This window comes from Dromiciops gliroides, chromosome 1, assembly GCF_019393635.1.
Source record: "Dromiciops gliroides isolate mDroGli1 chromosome 1, mDroGli1.pri, whole genome shotgun sequence".
NCBI lineage: Eukaryota > Metazoa > Chordata > Mammalia > Microbiotheria > Microbiotheriidae > Dromiciops > Dromiciops gliroides.
In genome coordinates this window covers 128,435,125-128,455,052 of record NC_057861.1, presented here as the reverse complement: position 1 = coordinate 128,455,052, position 19,928 = coordinate 128,435,125, and the positions used below count along the sequence as shown (strand labels likewise).

The 19,928-nt window shown below is 36.1% G+C and overlaps 1 pseudogene; it reads right to left on the bottom strand.

Moving 5' to 3' along the window:
- Positions 1-9,256: 9,256 nt before the first annotated feature.
- Positions 9,257-9,961, bottom strand: LOC122737156 (annotated as a pseudogene).
- Between the last annotated feature and the right edge of the window lie 9,967 nt (positions 9,962-19,928).

Genomic DNA, 19,928 nt, shown 5'->3' with positions numbered 1-19,928 from the left:
TATAGACCAATTCAATGATTATTTTTCTCTTTTTCATTTCTAGGATTCAAGATGACCAATATTAGAAAAGAAGATAAAGTTCTGAAAGCCTAGGACTATTTAACGATTTGTTGTACATTTGGGTTATTTATATACTTTTTAAAAAATATAGCAATATTTGTTTTGAAGTATAGAAATATAATTTTCTTCAAATCACAGAAATGTAAAGTGCTCAGTTAGAAAAAGTTAAAAAGGTCAAAAAGAGGAGAGAGAGAGAGAGAGAGAGAGAGAGAGAGAGAGAGAGAGAGATCATTTGTAAAGAGCTCTGCCTTGTTCCTGCTCTCTCATCTCATATTTTCAATTTAATTCAATAAAATTCAAAATATATTTCTTAAGTGAATACTATGTGCCAGGCATTGTGATATATCCTGGGGATACAAATAAGAAAAAGATGGTTCTTATGCTCAAGGACCTTACAATCAAATGGGGGAAGACAATATACAAAAGGAAGAGGAAGAGTGGGAAGAGGCACCAGGAGTACCTGGTGTGGGGTCATGATGTTCCATGGAGTCAAAACCAAGCTGAGCTGCTGATCAGGAATGGAGAGTCACTTTAAAAGTTCTGAAAGTTCTGAGTCCTCCCTAAAGGAAGGTTTTGTGATGAACCTACTGCTCTACCCTCTAGCTCTCCAATAAGAAAAGAAACACAAATGAGGGAGTTGAGAAACTCAGTTAATCTGCATAGTGATGAGATTTCAGGTGATCAGTTTATCCTAGGAGAGGTATGATATTGTCTAAAATCAAAAACAAGCTGAACTGCTGCCATCTTTCCCCACTATGTTCTTGTTTACTCCTATCTCATGTGAAGATATAGTATTTCTCCTTACCAAGGTCAAACTCTCTACATATACCTTTGATCTTGTCATTTCTTGATTTATCTAACAGTTTGCACCCATTATGATACCACTCTCTCTCTGATCTTCAATCTCTCTATATATTGTTTCCTTCCTCACTGCTTACAAGCATAGCCATTTCCTCCATTCATAAAAATGCCTTCTTAGATTCTACCTGAGGCAGCTGGTGGATACAACAGAGCCATTATCTTATTCTTGAGAGTGCATACACAGATATATTTTATTAAAAGTAGGTTAAGGGTCAGCTAGGTGGCCCAGTGAATAAAGCACCGGTCCTGGATTCAGGAGGACCTGAGTTCAAATCTGGCCTCAGACACTTCACACTTGCTAGCTGTGTGACCCTGGGCAAGTCACTTAACCCTCATTGTCCCGCAAAAACAAACAAACAAAAAAGTAGGGCGAAAGTAAGTATGCTTTCTCTTCTAAACTGAGATAAGTGAATGTATCTACTAAAGTACAAAAGTAAGGTGGCATATAAACATTTCTCTAAGATTACAAGTTGCAGAGAAGGTGCACACCTGCATCGGTAGAATGAGTTTATTCATCTTTGAAGGTCTGTAGATTAGCAAAATCACAAGTTCAGGTCCCATGTCTCTGTTAAAAAGGTAGGTGATAGATTATGTACTGATTTGGTTTGCCACAGTATATTTGCAGAAAAGTTATTGAGGCTTTTAAACAATCTTTCATGCAATGGGAATCATTTCCAAACTTGGGGAAGTCAAATGTTGTTTGTAGCAATTAAGTCGAATTTGCTGATTTAAGTCTTCAGTCTAATTAGTTTAAAGGCTCTGAATGTACTACATGACCTCTTGATCAGTTAAAACCTTGAATAGTTGGGGGGGGGTGTTGTATGTCCTCTTTCTAGGATCTTACACATTTAATATATCAAAATCCTTTCTGATTTACTTTTTATTAAAGTTCTGTCCGTAAGATAAAGCTTAGGTTAGGAAAAGAACAGTTAAGCTGAATCAGATTATTAAACTTGACATTTATCAGTGCATCTCTATATTCCTTAGTCAATATATATAAACATGGAAATATAGTGTAATGGAAGTAGAGATTGGGAAAAAAAATTTTTTTTGCCTTTCATGAGTTTTTGTCTAATTAAAAAAAATTGGGAAGTTAAAATAGGAAATACTGCAAAAGACATAAAAGATGTCATTAATATACTATTTTTTTCTGCAAATGTCCAAAATATTTTAATATGTTCAAAGAAAATGTGGTAAAATTAGAATTTGGCTGACTTTGAGAGGGGTCACACCTGGCCCGCCCCAAAGTTACATATGCTACTGAGGTCAGAAGGAGAAATCTCTCTCCATTGGCAGTATTTGAAGGACCTCTGCTTTTGGGGGAGGAAAATTGGATGGTAGCTGAGGGGAGGCTGTGTCTCTTCTGAAGTTCTCTCTCTTCCCTCTTCCTCCCTTTCTGGTGGCAGGAGCAGGAGGAACAGCAGTTGAGTCACTCAAGCCTGGTTGTAATTTGTGCTTTCCATTGAAGCTACAAATTCCAGGTGGTAAGGAACTCTGCTCTTTTGAAAAGACTTAGGTTAGAGCTAGGAGGATTCTTCATATTTCTTTTTCCCTATTTCCTTGTCTTTGATTTCACCTTTTCTGTTTTTTGGCCCCCACAAAGAAATATCAACAGATCCAGGACTCCATCTCAAGTGAACCAGCAAATCACTAATTTACCTTAAAGAATTTGCCTATCATCACTGTCTTGATCAATTCTGTTGGTCAACATCAGGGTACCATGATTTCTGCCTTCATGGTACATCTAATCTCTAAAACAGGCATTGATGGGAAATGAAAGAAAGACTCAGAAGATATTAGCTAAGATGTATCTGTTGCTGAAAACATAAATTCATCAAAAAACAAACCTGTTTCTTTGGATAACTTTCAGCATAGTTTCAGCACAGTGCTTCTTAATTTTTTTCCACTTATGACCCCTTTTCACCTGAGAAATTTTTATGTGACTCCAGGAGCATAGGTATATAAAATAGGAATACATAACCTTTTACTGTGGCCAAATTTTTGTGTCCACTGCATTCAGTTATATGACCCCTTATGGTGTCATATTCTGCATTTTAAGAAGCTGGGGTCTAGCATACAAAAATTCCCCAGGCAGACATAACATAAAAGGAAATGAAGACATGGTAAAGATCATGTAGAGACAATAAACCCTGGTGGCTACCCTATCCTAACACAAAGAAGTCTCTCTGAATCACTTTCTCTCCTTTTAATCCAATCAGCTCTCTTTTAAAATAGTTATTAAATACTAGAAATAGCCCCAATCTCTCAATGTAAGCTTTTGTAAGCTTGTAAGAGGCAGTCAGCAGTAACTGTTTTGCTCTTCCATATTTCAAATGAGTTGTCTTTCTTTATAGTGGTTACATGTAAAATGCTTCCAGATCACTGTTCCAAAAATGCTGGTCAAATATACAGGGAAAGGACTATCATAAAAAAACAAAACAAAACAAAACAAAAAAAAAACTGGATGTGCACAGTTTTAACATGAGATAATTAGATATACCTATACAAAGAAAACATACAATGGGATTTACCTCATCATTTCTCCAGCTTTACCATGAATAAGTTTTACCACTAAAATACACCAGGGAACAAATTCATTGATTCAATGTGACCAGAAAAAATTATACATGAGCAATAATTTAGTCATACCTACTGAGACTATTCATTAAGAAAACCAAATGTAAGAAGTCTTTTATGATTTTATTAAATTTTTCCATAAATGATGTTCCCCACTCCTATCTTTCTTGTTTCTATCAATGGTAACAACTTTTTAAGTCTAAAAGCTTCCAAATTATGTTATATTCTCCCCGTTAATCTCCTAAATTCTATCAGTTCTTCATAATATAGTCCCTTCCTTTTCTTCCCACTGTAATCAATCTTCTTCAAAAAAGACTTTATTACTTCACGCCTATACTGTTTCAATAATGGATCTCCAATTTCAGTATTTCATTACCTCTAATTCACCACACACATGACTATTATATTAATCTTCCCAAAAGACTGTTGGTGTGAAATCATTTTCTTAAGGATAGACTTTTTCTTTAGTCCTAATTTCCTCCAGAATAGAGAGCAAATTTTTCTAGCCTAGCATTGGAAGGCCTAAATGATCTATCCCAAACTCTTATGAATTTTCTTCTTCAGTGCCATTTCTGGTTGGGAAAAATTGAAGATAATGGCATTACAATTGCTACTCAGAAGTACATCACCAATTAAAATAACAAGAGAATCAATGAGGATTAAGATGACTCTGTGGATAGAGCACTGGTCCTGGAATCAGGAATACCTGAGTTCAAATTCATCCTCAGACACTTACTAGCTTTTTGACCATAGACAAGTCATTTACTGTTTCTTTGCCTTAATACACTGAAGATGGGAATTCCAAACAATTCCAGTATCTTTGCCAAGAAAATCCCATGGATATTATAATCCACAGGGTCAAAAAATGGCTGAACAGCAACAAAACAACCAGAGTAAAAAGTTTAATGGCTTTTTCTCAGGAAATAAAATTCATTATGAGGAAAAGATAGAGAAAAAAAAAAGAACCTTAGTTCTAATGCAAAACTTCCATCTCCTCTATCTTGAATTTGGCCTTATATCTTGGCAATATCACTCTAATTCAAGGTTTCTTAGATCTTTTGTTTGTGTATTGGACCACCCTTTTTCTTTTGGCAATTTGGTGAAGGCCATGAATCCCTTCTGAGAATAATTTTTAGCATAAGGGAGAGCAATTCTTTAATACATGAAAATAGGAAATTGCTAAAGAGACAACAAATACGTCTACTAAGAGAGTTCATCAACTAGCTCAGATTTTTAACATCCAGGAACAGAAGATGGAATAGAGGGTCTATAAAGATGCATTAATATACAAGCTTGGAACACTTCTTTTAAAATATTTTTACAAGTGCTAAAACTTAGAATAAGGTTTAGATGGTTGAAATAAATAACCAAAAAAAAAGATAAAACAAGAAAATCTTGGATGAGCTATTTTAGACAAAAGAGGAAGACTAAAGAAAAGTTAGGAGAGAGAGGGGTGGCAGTATTTATTAAGTATCTAGTGTATGTCAGGCACTGCACTAAGCATTTACACATATTATCTCAATTGATCCTTTCAACAACCATGGGATATGTGTGCTATTGTTATCCTTATTCTACAGTTGAGAAAACTGAGACAAACAGAGGCTGACTTTACTCCAGGGACACACAATTGGTTAGTGTCTGAACTCAGTCAGGTCTTCATGACTCCAAGCCCAGCTCTCTATTCACTGTGGCAACCTATCAATTTAGGACTGTTACTTAAGGTAGATGGTACTATGATAAATGACACAAGGCAGGGGTTGTCAACTGAGACAGAATCTCTATGTGGAGAGAACAAAGGGTTGCTTAACTAATAATTTGTTAACAGTTTTCCTTCTTGTTTTTTTTTTTATTGTAAGTTCTTTTCTTTTTATAGGCTTATTGGGTGTTAAAAACCAAACTACATACTAAGATGATAATAAAAGAACAACTAATGGCACCAGCTCATGATGAGTTCAAGTCACCAAACCAAATGAACTATATCAAAAGCTAATGAAAGAATTGTAGGACATGATTGCTGAATCAATGTCAATGATCTTTGAAAAATGATGGAGAATTAGAGAAATACTGCACAATTGGGAATGGACATTTTTTTCTCAATATTTAAAGGGAAAAATGAAATGTGAAAACTATAGGACTGAATATAAATAAACAAATCCCACAACCAATCTGGGATGGTCAGATGATGGGAAGAGCTATCAACACTGAAGAAGGCCTGTTCCCCTGGCCTTTGGTTATTACCTATCTAGGCTTCTTTACACCTCATAAGACTTGGGTTAGACCCTTTATTTCAGTGAGGATTAGCAATTCTTAGCATTTTTCCTGCCACTTCATCCCAAGGTCGATTAGGCATTATTGTTAATAACTTTCCATGTGGTGGCTTGATCTCACAGGGTCAATGAACTTGGATTGGGGAAAAAATCATTATTTTTAATAGCTTTTAACTAAAATTTAACATTTTCTTCAAGTATTTAAAAATTCTCTCAGAAGGCATCCAAATCTTCACAAGGTGTTGAAGGAAGCTAGTGACACAGTGGATAGAGATTTCACCTTTCTTGCAGAGTTGTTATGAGGATGAATAAGATAATATATGTAAGAGTATTATATATACATACACACTGCCTGGTACACAGTAAGCACTATATAAATGCTTATTCTCTTCCCTTTACTTACACCAGATTGGCAAAGATATAATGTCACAAAAAGTTTACGAAGCACTGATCTATAATCCTAATACTATTATCTGAACTGCTTATGTAACTAAGGAACCTTGGGCCTTGCCAACTTCCCCACTGATGAATTCCTAGGAATTCATAGCCTTTCCATCCAGCTGAACTTTCTTTTATTTATTCATTTCCCACAACTAGAATGTGACTTTCTTGAGAGCAAGACATCTCTCTTTTCCTGTTGTTATCCCTGATGTTTACAATAGTGATTGTTAAATAGTAGCACTTAAAAAAATGTGCATTCATTAATAGGACATTTATTGAACACATAGAAAAGAAAGTAGATGATCACAAGAAACTAGCATGGCTTCATGAAAAAAGTTATTTACTTTTTCACATATGTTACTAGTCTGGTAGATCAAGGAAATGTTACAGAATTTGTCTACCTAGATTTTAACAAAAGAGTTGTCAGTCTTTCATGCTTTTCTTTTGAGTTACAATAAAATATGATAAAGTAATTGTTTTTAGCATAGTACCTGCCACATTTTAGATGCTTGATAAATATTTTTTGATTAATTGCCTGGTTCTATTTCCATGCCCTTACTTGCACAATCTATCATGCATGAAATAGGTTCCTCCCACTATCCATCTGTCAAAGCCCCTACATTCTGTCAAGATCCAAGTCAGATGATTCCTTATTCTTGGAGAAATGTGGAATAACACAATGTGTATGGTGGACATGACAAAGACTTTGGATTCATATTTCATCCTTCCCACTTACTTTTTTATGATCTCAGATAAAATTCACTTAACTGCCCTAGGCTTCAGTGTCCTCCTCTGTAAAATGAGAAGTCTGGAATCGATAATCTCTAATACCACTCCTGGTTCTAAATCTATGAGCCTATGTCTTCTCTGACAATTACCTCCAACTTGATCTGCCCCCATCTCTTTCTCTGTCCCCAGTGAAAAAAGATTTCTCCTACTTCATATACCCTTAGCATTTTGCCTGGATCTCTCTTTTGTATTTATCATTATCTTCTCTCTTAGCCAATTAGAAGCACACTATGTTTTTTGAACAATTAAAAAAATCCCCTGGGGAAATAGGATAAATGCCTGGTCTGGAGTCAGGAAGACCTAAATTCAAATTTGCTTTCAAACATTTACTAGCTGTGTGACCCTGGGCAAGTCACTTAACTTGTTTGCCTCATTTTCCTCAACTGTAAAATGAGTTGGAAAGGGGGAGTGACGGCCACTCTAGTTTCTTTGCCAAGGACTCTGCTCCCCATAAAAGGGGTCATAAAGTGTCAGATGTGACTGAAAAAATGATTGAACAACAATGACATGTTTTCCCCACTATTAGATTACAAGTTCCCTGACAATTATGTCTCTCATTTATATTTTTATACAATGCTTAACCTATAATACTTGCATATTATAAGGGTAAAAATAAATGTATTTCATTGAATTCATGTAGGTGGTCTTATAATAATAGTAATTATTATTCACTGTCTTTCCCTCTCTAAGTTTGGGTATTCCTAAATTTTAGTCTTTGATTCTAAGTTTTTCTATTTATATACATTCTCTTAGGGAACTCACCCAACCTTGTTGGCTTCAGTGTTAACTCTTTGTCTATAAATTTCTAAGGAAGTCTGCATCTATGCCTCACTTCTCTCATAATTTAATAGTCTTGCTCAGCACCTCAAATTTTCCCCTGAATCATATGTAGCTTGTTATGATACACAAAAATATACATAAAATTTGAGAGCAAATAAAATCTGTGTGTGTATGTGAAAAGCTCTCACTGATAGAAAGTTGTGATTTAACCTAACAGTGAAAGTTAGAAGAAATACAAAATTATTTGCAGTCATTCATCATTGTACATCAGTAATTTCACAATAGTCAGAATTTAGGAAGCAAAATGGGACTCTCCAAATCCCTCAAGGCCCCTGAAATCTCTTAAATTCTTCTCTTGGACAATTCTCTCTATCAAAAATTTTAAAGTGCCATTCTGTTGGTTAATAACTTTTAGATTGCAAAGTCTATATCATTCAAGACCATATAAATTTTATTTTCACATAAAATATTATTTATTTCTACTTATTTCCTCTGATTAATCAATCAATCATTCAATCAACAATTATTTGTTGTGTCTATTATACCAGGTAAATTGGTTGCTAGTGAGGATATAAGTACAAAAAAATGGAACAATCCTTATTGACAATTAATGCTCATATTATATGCCAATTTTAATAAGACATCATGAAATTATTAGCATTATAAATCATGAAGTCTTAGTGAAATTTTTTTAAACTTTGAGTTATATAGAATTAATTTAGATTTTTCCAAATTGTATATTTAAATATTTAATGGAAGGTTGGAATTTTTTGTACATTTCTGGGTTTTTGTTTTTTTTTTTTGGTGAGGCAATTGGGGTTAAATGACTTGCCCAGGGTCACACAGCTAGTAAATGTTAAGTGTCTGAGGCTGGATTTTGACTCAGGTCCTCCTGACTCCAGGGCTGATGCTCTATCTACTGTACCACCTAGCTGCCCCATTTTTGTACATTTCTGACAAGATACAAGATGTACATCTGGACTTGGTAGTCTAAGATTTACTACTGAGTTTCAAAACAAAATAGGTTTAGGTTGGAAGGGACTTTGAATCTCATACAATCCAAACTTCTCTCACCCTACCCCTTTTGGAAGGTGAGGGATTTTGTTGGCAATGTTTATAGATCAAGCAGAAGTTGTGGGGGCAGGGAGGATAGGATGGCAAATAAGTAGGAGAAAGGTGGAATTAAGTTATAAAGTATATTCTTGGGTTTTGGGTTCAAAAGGATTTTTCCAAGTTATGAAGCACAGCTTCTTTCCTGTTCTCCCCTTTTAAGGTCTCTTCTGGTCCCTCCCTCTTCTGAGGGATATGGGGAAGGCAGAATTAAGGTATGGGTATAAGCAACAGCTATAGGTGTGGGGTGGCTAGAAAGGGAGAAGCAGGTCCAGGTGACTTCTCTATATATACAAACATGGCCACATTGCTTGAATTTATCTCCCCAGGTCAAGACCAGTTCCAGGAACAGTCCTACTGCTTTGGTTGTTTCAATTGCATTTTAGAATCTGTTGGGCTGCAAAGAGTTTCTGACAGCTTGAGGAGTCACCTGACTTTCCACTCACGGGGCAGTTCTCTTTGTTCTCCAGACTAATTGATTGTCCTGAGAATTTCTTGAAATAGCAGAGTTGACACATAGAGTGATATTTGTCACTCAACCTTTTTTCTCCACCCCTAGTCTCTTAATAATAAGAAGAATAAGAATAAGCAGCTTCCCTGAATCACCCCATGCACACTGCTGTCAGTTTCACCACACTTTCTGCCAGTGGCACCAAATTCAGTATATTCCCAAACGCCATTCTCTGAAAGCTCCCATCCAGTGCAACTACAATCATAGTCTTCCCAGCATTTGCCATGGTTTCACTAAATTCCACAATGTCTGGAAAAAAACCAAAACTGTCCCTCATCAATGCCAATGAAAGTCACAGCCAGAGCATCCTGGACTATGTCCTGAAGCAAGCAGGCTGGGAGTGCTTCCATAGTGTTCCGGTCATGTGTGGAGAAACTTTTGTCATATTGAGTGTCTTTGGCATACTTGGTCATGAGGCACTTATACTGGGCAATCTGAAATCACCAACTCTTCATATGAGTTCTGTGCTTTTGGCAGAGAACATGGAGCCCAGGATCACCTGGATCTGCCCCCTGATCTTGCTGGTGGACCCAGGCAGCACGGTGGGCAGATTAATGCAGCTCATCCTGTGTCCACAGCTAGCAGAGAAGCAGAGTATCCTGGTCAGCTTGGCTGTACTCCCACCCCAAACTTCTCTTTTTAAAGAGGAGAAAACTAAAGCTTATGGAGTTTGACTAACTCACACATGATCACTTGGGTACATAGCAAGTGCTTATTGAACTAAGTGCATATCTTAGATTAGTGTTAGTAGAAAGCACATCTTTTATATTTTGAAAACATTCATTGGAAAATAATTACAAAGATCATAGTTTTCATTTTCATAGTGAATGAAAATAGGACACATTTGCATAGGTTGACATTGCTGGACAACTTTAAATATTACTAGAAAATCTGCCCAAATGATAACCTGATATCAGAGAAGTTTAGTAATGAAAATGCGCCATAACATATTTACATCATTCTAAATGCACAAAACTTTTAGTTGAAGTTTTATAATAGGAAGGTTGTGTTATAAGAGGATTTTTTCCGTACTGGCTTTAGTATTTTAGTTTCCTTTAGAAAGCAAATCACAAACCTAGCTGAAGCTTTTTGAATTAGCTGAGAACTCAAACTTTTTTTCACATGATTAATTGGTTAGGGATAGAAAAATTTCTGGCTTGCCTTTATTAATTCTATTTATTTATAATGAGTATTTCCTGTCACTAACTAGTTCTAGTATTAATGGATAGTCTAGAGCTTGCAATTAGATCCTCTAGTGCTTGCTGATCAGCTTATTACTTTATCTGATATGGATCTTCACCAAATATATCTCTTCTTTGACATGCAAATCTTTACCCTGCCCATCAGTCCTCTAAGAAATTCTACTTGCCTCCCTCTTGCCTTGTTGATGAGAATATTTATAAAGTTGATGAAAATATTTTCTCATGAAATGTTGTGTTTTGTTTTGTTTTTGCAGGGCAATGAGGGCTAAGTGACTTGCCCAGGGTCACACAGCTAGGAAATATAAGTATCTGAGGCCAGATTTGAACTCAGGTCCTCCTGAATCCAGGGTCTGTGCTTTAAGCACTGCACCACCTAGCTGCCCCAAGGCACATTGGTTTTTGTGTATGACAGGACTATGTTCTAAGCCTATAATAAAGTGGTTATTAAAATGTTCCTGTGTATTAAGATTGATTAATAACAGTATCTATTAATGAATCCTTAGACTATTTTCATATCAGTTGTAAATGACATCATCATTGTTATTAAGCATTGAGTTTGTCATATTAAATTCTATAATAGAAAAAACAGCTTGGAAAATATGTTCAGTTTTATATATTGACAGGGTAAAACAAATCCATTCAAATGAAATATTTTCTTTGTTGGGATGTAACCAAGAAAACACATTTTTCAAAACTTATTAATGAAAAGCATTTTTTGAAAAATGTTCAAAGTCAGATTTTATTCCATATTACCAGTTCTATCCATATTTTCTCTTGGGGAAAAAAGTAATCTTTATCACTTTTCACTTTCACTTCCTTTGCACTGAGTAACAGGAAGTAGAATTTGATTGTACTCTGATTTCCCCCTCCTTAACTTTCTAGTTTTTCACTGTCTTGATTTTTTTTTTGTGGGGCAATGGGGGTTAAGTGACTTGCCCAGGGTCACACAGCTAGTAAGTGTCAAGTGTCTGAGGCTGGATTTGAACTCAGGAACTCCTGAATCCAGGGCCAGTGCTTTTTCCACTGCACCACCTAGCTGCCCCTTTCACTGTCTTTTAACTCATTTGACTCATACAAAATTTGATGTCTGAGTCCTCTATCATTATCATCACCACCACCACCAGCTGCAGCAGCAGCAATTATGTAATCTAATAGATTAGTTTTATTATGTTGATAAATATTTTAAATCATTTTCCTCTTCCCCATTGCTAAATTCATGCTGTCCTTTCTTTTTTGAAGCTTGTTACTGTGACTTTACCACAATCCTACATTATAAGAGAAAATTATTTATCAGAGTTCTGAATTTTGCTTTCAGTTCAGTAAAAAGGACCATGTTGTTTTAAATAATTCTTATGCCCACTTCTGTCTAACCTTTTTCTCTTGCAATAACTGTCTATGAGATCCTTACTTTATCAAGGATCTGAAAAACTACTATCTTTATCTATCAATGTATTTATCTAGTCACATCTTAATTAAAGATGAGAGTCAGTTAATATTAATAGCATAGGAAAACAATAGTAAATTAATGAGTTTGTTTCTGTTTCTACTAATTAAATTAATTGGTTAAAAACAATATGATCTGCTTTTTTATCATTAGAATGTGAATTCCTTGAGGGCAGGTATCATTTTGACACTTTTTGTAATGTACAATTTAAATATTTAATAAATAGTTGTTGACTTATTGTTGACTTTTCAGCAGTATTGGAACATTATAATGCTGAAGGAGGTTGACTCCCTCCTAAGGGATCAAAGCATCTTTGCAAAGTATTATCATCAATAATATTAAGATAGCATCTAACTTAAACAACAATTATAAGTCAAAATATAGACAGGCTATCTTGTATATGCTCATTTTTGTTCCCTGTTTTGGGGTATTACCTTATCATTGGTGTTACTCTGTAATAAATACTCTATAAATAAATACATCTGTGAGCATTTATGTGTATACTTAATGTAACAAATGCATTTTATTTCTTTAGTATATAAATTCATGAAATCACTGAATGTTTGGCATTAGGAAATATCATTCCTGTACCTCATTTGACATGCAGATATATCTTCATGAATTGAACCTAACAAATAATCAGCCTTAGTACAATTAGGCCATGCTGGTGCATTCACAGTTTGTGTGGTCCTATTATAGGTAAAAGCTCAGTCTACATTCTTTTGAAGTTTGGAAATCCATAATTACTTAATATTCATTTCCATCCAAATACTAATATTATCAATTATTAATCTGTTGTTCACCAACTCATGCCAAGTATCCATATAAAATTAAGGCTGTGATGATGCTGGTTAGTCAAAATGATTCCAAAAAGGTTTCATCTGAAATTTATTATAGATTAGGTCTAGTCTACAGAGGGTTTAAATATTATTTACAGTTTGGAAGCATTGTTGAGATTTTTTGGCCATTAACATTTGTCTTATTTCTTTCTTTTTAAATATGATTGAAACATGTTAAAATGATAGCTTCTGCACCCTGTTAAAATCACAGAATCAACAAATTTGAGACTTGAAAAGTAACTCAGAAATTATTTGATACAATCCATGTACTAAAAGGATACCTATGACAATATATCTGAGAAGTTCTATTTCTCTTTCTGCTTGAAGAACTCTAAGGAAGGGAACCCATTGCATTTTTGGACAGATCAGATTATTAGGAAGTTTTGTTTCTCACAACAAGTCTAGACTGACCTCTTTACAACTTCCATGCACTTCTTCTGATTCAGTACTCTAGGACCAATAAAACAAATACAAATCCATCTCCACATGACAACCCTTTGAATATTTTAACATAGCTATTTTATTGTCGCCTACTCTTTTCTTCAAACTAAAAATCACCACATTTTCAACCAATGAATGTACAAAATACTTTTGAAACCTCAATAAGAGGAACTGAAAAATAGCGTATTTGAATGAATTATGTATTTAATCTGGTAATTTTATAACAGCTCTGTCAGAGAGAATACACATTCATTATTTTCTGGGCCAATAAGCCATCCAATGGCTTGTCCTTTCCCATCCTAATTCCATAGGCACTTAGAAGCAAAAGCACCCATATTTGGTAATGAAATGCCTCTTGCTTAGAGATCTTAAAACTTTTCTATGTTGGAACTCATTTCTTTCTTTCATTCCCCCTCTTTTCCATTTTGTGTCTACTCAGAATCAGCTTTGCTTAGTGTTACCTCTGTGTCTAACTCTTGATGGGGATTATCTCCCATACAATTTTTAAGTTTTAGAACATAAACAAGTAATTCTCAGATATTAATTGTATAATACTTTATTTCTTTTGTCTGTATTTATTTTTAAAAACCCTAGCCCTCTTCTGTACCTATGTGATGGGTAAATTCCTAGTATTTCTAAATATATTATTCTTATTTTCTTATTTCATTGTGATTTGCTTATACATGGAAATCCATATTGGATAGTTCGAAATAAGTAATTACTAGTTATAAAGGAACAAAATCTGAGCCTTCAAACTTTTCCCCCCAAAATATATAATTGGAGAGAGGCTGTTGACAAAAGATAGGATTTTTAACAGAACCCAAAGCATATGTAACCTGACTTCCAACTGTGAGAAAATAATTATTAATAATGGATTTCTTGGGGGAACCAGGAGGCACCCAGTCATTGGTTGGCTTTCTAACCCCACCCACACCCCCACCCCACATATACTTCAGAGATCAATTTTTAGGAGAGAGCTCTAATACTATGAAGGGCATGCAGCACATACAATAGAGGTCAAGGATAGACTCTTTGACTATCTCGGTGAACTGATGGGATTAAGCCACACCTATCTGAATGGCCTATGCCCCTCAGGAAGTCTGTCTCCCACTAGACCCTGAAGTCAACACTGTACATCTCATTTTAATATGGACCACCCTCAGGTCATGTCAACCAAAGGAATTAAATGATGCTAGCCAATTAGCTTTGATCAGTGTGTAAAGAGGTGCCTCTATCAAAAGGAGGAAAAAGACAGACTCTGAGGTGATTGTTATTCTTGGCTTGCACTCTAGGCTTACAAAGGCTGTCTGGTTGGTGAGCACTCTCGTCTTAGGCCAGTGCAGGTAATGTAGGGCTTCTGAATTCTGTTTGGGTCCATGTGCTTTCTTAGAGACAATATAAAGCTGGGTTTTTTTTCCAGCTGGTGTTAACTGCCACATAATTAATATGGTTTCATTTTTTTTTGAACACTTACATATTCTAATTCCCAGTTACATGTAAAGGTAGTTTTCAAGATTCATTTTCACAAGATTTAGAGTTCCAAAATTTTCTCCCTCCCTCCTTTTCTTCCCCCTTCCACAAGACAGCAACCAATGTAATATAGGTTATATATGTACAGTGCACAAGTACTCTTTTATTTCTTTTGTCTGTGTTCAATCAATATTAGTTCTTTCCCTGGAAGTGGATAAGATGCTTCATCAATAGCCCTTTGGGATTTTCTCAGATAATTGCATTGCTGAGAGTAGACAAGTCATTCACAATTCACAATTCCTTATAGAACAATGTTGCTTTCATTGGGCACAATGTCCTGGCTCTGCTCACTTCAGTATACATCAGTTGATAATGAGTCATTCCAGGTTTTTCTGAAATCATCCTACTTGTCATTTCTTATAGCACAATAATATTCCATTGAAATTATATGCCACAGTTTCTTAAATCATTCCCTAATTGATGGGCGTTCCTTTGATTTACAATTCTTGGCACCACAAAGAGTTGCTATAAATATTTTTTGTGCATTTTTCCCCTTTTCTCTTATTCACAATTCCTATTGTTAACTGTTTCCCATCCTATTCCCTTCCCCCATGATATTAACTCTATTATCTATTTTCTTTCACCCTATCCCTACTCAAAAAGGATTTGCTTCTGAATGTCCCCTCCCTCAATCTGCCCTCCTTCTTTTGCCTCTCCCTCTTTATCCCCTTACCCTCCTATTTTCCTGAAGGGTTAGATAGATTATTCCACACAATTCGGTGTGTATGTTAATCCCTCCTTGAGCCAACTCTGATGAAATTAAGGTCTCTGAGCCTATTCTGATGAGTGTCAAGTGCATTTACTACCCTGCTCTTCCTCCATCTCTCCTCCCACTCCATATGCCCTTTCCTATTTCTTTCATGTAGGATTTCACCCCATTCTACCTCTACCCTTTCCCCTCCCCCAGTGCATTCCTCTTACCTATCAATTTTACCCTAAAAATGTCATCATGGGGCAGCTAGGTGACACAGTGGACAAAGTACCCACCCTGAACCCAGGAGGATCCCAGCCCAAATCTGGCCTCAAACACAAGACACTCACCCACTGTAGGACCCTAGCCATTTCCTCCAACTCCAACCACCACACAAAGAGAGATAAACAAAAAATAAATACTTTGCAGATATCATCTCTTCATAAACAATTCCCACCTGTGCCCTCTGTCTAAATTTATTTTTTATCATCTGTCCTAATACTGAGGAAGTTCTTATGAGTTAGATGTATCATCTTCCCATGTGGGAATGTAAACAGTTTAACCTTTTAACATCCCTCTTAATTTCTTTTTCTTGTTTACCTTTTTATGGTTCTCTAGGGTCTTGTATTGGAAAGTCAAATTTTCCATTCAGTTCAGGTCTTTTCATCATGAATACCTGAAATTCCTCTTTTTCATTGAAGTCCCATTTTTTTCCTTTGAAAGATTGTAATCAGTTTTGCTGGATAGGTGATTATTGGTTGCATTCCCAATTCCTTTGCCCTCAGGAATATCATGTTCCATGCCCTCTTATCCTTTAATGTAGAAACTGCTCGACTTGTGCTATCCTGACTGGGGCTCTGCAGTACTTGAATTCTTTCTTTTTGGCTGCTTGTAATATTTTCTGATCTGGGAGCTCTGGAATTTGGCTATAATATTCCTGGGAGTTTTCATTTTGTGATGTTTTTCAGGAGGTGATTGGTGGATTCTTCCAATTTCTATTTTACCTTCTGCTTCTAGAATATGAAAATTTTCCCAGACAATTTCCTTTAAGATGATGTATAAGCTCTTTCCTTTTTCATGGTTTTCAGGTAGTCCAATGATTTTCAAATGATCTCTCCTGGATGTATTTTCCAGGTCAGCAGTTTTTCCAAGAAGATATTTCACATTGCCCTCTAGGTTTTTATTCATTTGGATTTGTTTTATTATGTTTTGGTTTCTCATAAATTCAGTAGCTTAAATTTGTCCAATCCTAATTCTTAGGCAATTATTTTCATCAGAGAAAATTTCAATTTGGCTTTTCAAGCTGTTCACATTTTTCTTGTGTTTTTTCAGCATCATCCTCATTTATCTTTCCATTTTTTCCTCTACCTCTCTGATTTTATCTTCAAAATCCTTTTTGAGTGCCTCTATGGCCTGAGACCAATTCATATTTTTCTTGGAAGCTTTGGATGTAGGAGCCTTGATATTGCTATCCACTTCTGAGGGTGTACCTTGATCTTCTTTGTCACAAAAGAAACTTTCAATGGTCCTAAGCTTTCTCTGCCTGCTCATGTTGCCTGTCTTTTGTTTTTTTGTTTTTTGGTGGGTCAATGAGGGTTAAGTGACTTGCCCAGGGTCACACAGCTAGTAAGTGTCAAGTGTCTGAGGCCGGATTTGAACTCAGGTCCTCTTGACTCCAGGGCCAGTGTTTATCCACTGCACCACCTAGCTGCCCCATGTTGCCTGTCTTTTACTTGACTTTTAGCTCCTTAAAGTGGGGCACTGTTTGCAGGCTGCTCTGTCTCAAGCTTCATAGGGTCCCAGGTGGTATGATTTAAGGAGGGGCAGGTTCTTCACTTGCCTGGACTTTTCCCTGGTCCATAGATAACCCTAGGCCAACTTGCTAATTAAAAAGAGAGCAAAGCTTTATGTGCTGTGATTGTTAGCTCTGGCAAGACTGTGCCCTTCCCTGACCTGGGCTACTGCTACTCAAGCCAATGTCCTGGTTCCCAGCAGGGGTGAAAAGCCCAAGTTCAGCCTCAGGACCAACAGAGAACCCTATAATCTTCACCCTGCTAAGGGCTCAGCTTTCTCACAAGACAGGGAGCTTAGTTCTAGATGACACTGGTCCTGCTGTCGATTCAGAAGCTCTTGGGGTCTCCTTCCCAGGCTTGGCCTGCATGGGACTGGATCTGTGTCAGTGTGACTATGGGATTGGTCTCCACTCGTTTTAAGCCATCTTTGGTTGGAAAATGATCTCAGCATATTCTTCTCTGGGTTTTCAAGCTCCAGGAATTGTCCTATGACATTATTTGGTGGTTTTTTGGAGTGATCATGTCCTGAGTTCAAGAGCTCACTCATGGTCAATATTCTTTGCTAATTTTTAATGTAGTTTGCTATTAATATTTGCTGCCACAAATGGGTGCAATAGCTCTCAATTTGTAAGTAGCAATATTTTATAAAAGCCAGTCTGCCCCCATTAATTCAGCTAAAAACAATCTAGCTACCCCAATATTTTAAATAACATACATCCAACCTAGGAATATTTCTGTGTTGCATTCTGCCTGAAAAATACAATTCAAGTTTAGTGGAGAGAATATAGATGTTGCCTTTTTTAAGGGAGACCATGTGATGTACAATGTTGATGCAAGAGTCTTTAAGTAGATACATTTTCATTCCTTTTTCAAGAGATGTATGTTTTTCTAGACACTCTTTGAGGAGAAACCTGTGAAGAAAGACAAAAGATTTTAGAAAAGACAGATTTGTAGACACTGGCTCCTCAACATGTCCTTGATTCCTGGATTGTAGTCTTTGTGACTCTGGGGACTCTCTCCTTGGACAGTGTGTATGTGTGTGTGTGTTTCTTTGATTTCTATTTTACCCTTGCTTGAATTGTTTTATTTGGTATTGGAGAATTTTGATGTTCTTTTGTCTAACTAGAATTTGTTTTGAAGGGGCCAAGCTTGTGAGTGTAAGTTTTGGATATCATTCTCCTTTAAGGGATAGCAATCAGGGCAGCTTTTGAACCAAAAAAATTGTACCTTTTCACCAAAAGTGTTTAGATGGTATTCATGTATATGTGTATATCCACGTGTATGGGCATGTACATTACATATATATATGTGTGTGTGTGTGTGTGTGTGTGTTTATACATATTTATATATATATATATACACACATATATACATACATATACACACACAGAGGCACATGCACTCATGCTTCTAGTCTCTTATGTTTCTCTCATAAAAGGACAGAATGGCCAGTTTTGTGGTTCCTCAAGGCAGGAAACAAATACTCTCTAGGAGAGGGGTGGGGAAGATTACAGCGATCACTATCAATTCCTTCTCTTGAGCAGCCTGTCTCTGTTTACTTTTCACATGTGGATATATTCAGGGCAGCGCATACCTTATAAATATTCCAAGAGTGGGAGCAGCTATCAACTTATTTTGGAGACTGTTTAGATGGGTTATTAACAGTTTGACATATACTATGTGAGGAATGATGATTAAAACTAGAGTTAGGTTTTTACTCATTAATTAAAAATATATCTACTTTTTCTTCAACCTTAACTTGAATACTTTCCAATTAAAACTTAAGAGCCCTTGAGGAGTGAGCATATACTTTTAGGTACAGTATGATCAAGGAATGAGAGGAATAAAGAGGAAAAAAAAAACAAGAGGATTTTCAACAACATGAAGAAACAGAGAAAGAATGGTGTAGGTTGTACTTCTGTACTAAGCTGGATATGTAGTAGGTCCTCAATTGTGTGGAGGGGTGAAAGGGATCAGACATGTGATTTCATTTGTATACGGAACTTCAGTTGAGGTTACTACCTTTCCCAATACAGATGAATGCTCTACAATTTACAATCTAGATCTTCCTAGGGTCTCAAAGATTTTCACAGGGTTACTAAGCCGAATGAGTCAGACGTGGAACTTGAGCCTAGATCTCCCTGAACCTGAGGCTAGCTCTCTATAACTACTGCCATACTGCCTCTCATTGAATTAAATACAAATGTGTTAATTCATGATTCAAATCAAGGATTTATTTTCAATAATAGAATATTCTAGTTGAAGTATTGTGTTATTTCCATAACTTCTAGAGGATCCACGTGAAATATTATAGAGAAGCCACCATTTGAGAAATGGAGAGGGTTGATTTTTCCCTTCTGTGATCTTTGGAACAAACTTACTGAAGGTTTAGAGTCATGGATTTAACTCCAAGTTATTCTATTTAGCAGTTGTATCAGGTTCTCTGATAAGAGTGGACAAAGGGAGAAAAACTCATTTTGTGAACCTGTCACTTGTGAGTAGGGGTCTGCTCGACTGGATCTGGATAGGTAAGCAGCAGGAAGAAGTGAACCAAACCTACAGAAGTCTAATTCAATTATTTTTCTTCTCATG